At 38.0% G+C, this 3,405-nt stretch overlaps 1 pseudogene; it reads left to right on the forward strand.

Annotated features, from left to right (window-relative positions):
• Positions 1-970: 970 nt before the first annotated feature.
• On the forward strand, positions 971-2,167 carry LOC112578802 (annotated as a pseudogene).
• The last annotated feature ends 1,238 nt before the right edge of the window (positions 2,168-3,405 follow it).

The following is a 3,405-nucleotide window of genomic DNA, read 5'->3' on the forward strand; positions in this document are numbered from 1 at the left end:
AGAAAGCATTTAAATGAGAAAGTAATATCAAAATGATAAATTAATATCAAAGATATTAAAAACCCCATGTATTTAGAAATGCCCACTTTTAAATGATGAGTGTATCTAGGAAGCCATGAAAAGGAAAATTAGAAAATATTTGTAACAGAATAAAGATGAAAAGAGAATTTTTCAGAATTTGTTGTATGCAGCTGAAGTTGCTCAATGCAGCTAAATAGAGTGTGGAATCTCAAATAAGGTATGAAAACAAATAATGGAGACTAGCATAAAATTTCATGAAATTTAAACAAAATTTGTACTTTTAGTTAATAATAGTTTATCACTTGTTATTTTATTTTATTTTTTTTTTTACAGCATGGTATTTCCTTCTACTCTCAGAATTGGAGTAATCACATTTATTTCTTGAGATTTTAACCTGAATTATTATTGAATGAATCATTATAGCAAAGACATTATAGCATTTCTTAGACCACCTGTGATTTTGAATTTTTTCTACCTGCATCTCCTTCTGTGAAAATAAAGATCCTTTGGAGTCACTACAAGAAGTGGTGTAGGTAGATACAAATTCTTATTTGGGCGCAGGCTCCTCCTCCGGGCTCCGGTTCTGCTGGAGACGCAGCCCAGCGACTACATCGCCTTACAGCGATCTTCGGAGCGGGTCGTCTGGCCTTGCCCTACTGCAAGGGCTGCGGTGTCCCCGCGCGTTCGCAGGCAGGGTGGAACAGCCAGCCACTCTCCCAGCCTCGGTGGTTTGGTGAACACAAGCCCCAGCGTGCCTGGAGAGTGCAACCCCTCGCCCGGCCCGGCAAGTCCCGGGCGTGAGCCGCGCTGACCGAAGGAGTATGGCAGCCTCTGGGGTAGAGAAGAGCAGCAAGAAGAAGACCGAGAAGAAACTTGCTGCTCGAGAGGAAGCCAAATGGATGGCAGGTTTCATGGGCGTCATGAATAACATGCGGAAACAGTGATTTAAATCCACCACCCAACTATAGTTGAATCTACAGTCTACCCAGGGATCTGTACCCAGGGTCAACTTGAATTCACGCTGGGAGGGACTGATTGCACAACCTTGTTGACAAGCCACACAAATCCAAAGAAAACACTGTGTGATGTGATCCTTATGGTCCAGGAAAGAAAGATACCTGCTCATCGTGTTGTCCTTGCTGCAGCCAGTCATTTTTTAACTTAATGTTAACTTAATGAATCAAAGTCCTTTGAAGTGGAGCTCAAAGATGCCGAACCTGACATTATTGAACAACTTGTGGAATTTGCTTATACAGCTAGAATTTCTGTGAAGAGCAACAATGTTCAGGCCTTGTTAGATGCAGCAGATCAGTACCAGATTGAACCTGTGAAGAAAATGTGTGTTGATTTTTTGAAAGAACAAGTTGATGCTTCAAACTGTCTTGGTGTAAGTGTATCAGCAGAGTGTCTAGACTGTCCTGAATTGAAAGCAACTGCAGATGACTTTATTCATCAGCATTTTACTGAAGTTTATAAAACTGATGAATTTCTACAACTTGTCGTCAGGCGAGTTACACATCTCCTCAACCAGGACACTCTGACTGTGAGAGCAGAGGATCAGGTTTATGATGCTGCAGTCAGGAGGTTGAAATATGATGAACCTATAAAGTCAGGTTTCCTCTTAAAGAATTTCTTAAGTAAAACAGTACAAGCTGAACCACTTATTCAAGACAATCCCGAATGCCTTAAGATGGTGATAAGTGGCATGAGGTATCATCCCCTTTCTCCAGAGGATCGAGAAGAACTGGTAGAAGGCACAAGGCCCAGAAGGAAGAAACATGACTACCGCATAGCCATTTGGAGGCTCCCAACCACAGTCTTGTAGATATTTTAACCCAAAGTTGAAAAAATGAGTGTGCTGCACAAGCCTGGAAATGAGGCTGTAACTTCAGAAATCTCATTTGATGTCTTGCTTTGCTCTTATAAATGGCACATACTTGGTGCTCTTCTGTATACTCACAAATTCTTAGACTTATAGTGGAAAAATTTAAATAATTGAGGATATAACTACCAATAAAAACATTCTTATTCCATCAATTATTACTCATTTCCTAATGTTAACACTATTAGCACCCCATTATAATATTTATTAAATATTTCTGTTGGAAGTTTCACCCTCTCCTTTCTTTTTGCTAAAACTACATCTTAAAAATTTTCACCATTTACTTTTATTTAATATTTTAATATAAGTTGATTGTCTTTATTATTTTTAATATTAAAAGTCAGGAGGCTGATTTCTCTATAAGTTATTATTTACCTTGAATTTCCAAAGTGAACATTATTTCATTTTCCATTTCAAGTAGACTGCTTAATAATAAATACTGTATAGGAATTGTTTTAAAATTCTTGAATTTAATATTATCGGAGATGTTAAAATAGTTTTAACTATCATTAATGGAACTCATTGATATGTGTCCTATATCTGTCCCAAATGATTATTTTCATTGAATTGATCTCCTTCAAAGAGACAAAATAAGCAGTACTACTTAATTGAATTATCTAGAATTAAGCAGTATCCCTATAGTGTTGTCTTTAGATATTCCTTGGATATCACTCATGAGAAGCAGCAAATGTTTATATTAATTGCTGATTGAAAGATGATAAGAAAAAATATTAATTTTTTTCTAGTAGATAAAGTAGTAGAAATCTTGGGTTGTTATACTGAATTGAAATGATACTGTTCTTGTCGTCCTTTCATGATTTCTGCTGAGCCTCCTCTTCCCCTTCCTCACTGTATTATTGTACTATTATACTACTATTAGCTATGCCAAAAACTAACAAAGTAGCTAATAGTAGTATATTGGCTGGCTTTGGAGAAGGAAATGGCAACCCACTCCAGTGGAACCTGGTAGGCTACAGTCCATGGGGTTGCAAAGAGTTGGACATGACTGAGCGACTTCACTGGGACTGGCTGGCTTAAGCTATCATTCTGGTGGTCACTTTATTTGAAATAAAATAACTTATAAGAGGAAAAGGCAAGCTGTCCTTGAATTTCCCTTAAAGTTTGGAACATAAAGTTGTCATAGGCTTTTCCTCATTACGTAAAGAAAGGGAATGTATCCTGATAGCCCCAAATATTCAAATCAGCTCCATTACCTGTAAAGAATCACCTGCCAATGCAAGAGACTCAGGAGACTTGGGTTCAATCCCTGGGTCAGTAAGATCCCCTGCAGAAGGGCATGGCAACCCACTCCTGTGTTCTTGCCTGGAGAATCCCATGAACAGAGGAGCCTGGTGGACTACAGCCCATAAGGTATCAAAGAGTCGGACATAACTGAAGTGACTAAGCATGCACACATGCATTTCCAACACTAATCTTTTACCATACAAATCAATTTCAATATCTAAAGAGAAACATAATAAGAATGTTATCTTGGATTTAAG

This window comes from Bubalus bubalis, chromosome 2 (assembly GCF_019923935.1).
Source record: "Bubalus bubalis isolate 160015118507 breed Murrah chromosome 2, NDDB_SH_1, whole genome shotgun sequence".
NCBI classification, from domain to species: Eukaryota; Metazoa; Chordata; class Mammalia; order Artiodactyla; family Bovidae; genus Bubalus; species Bubalus bubalis.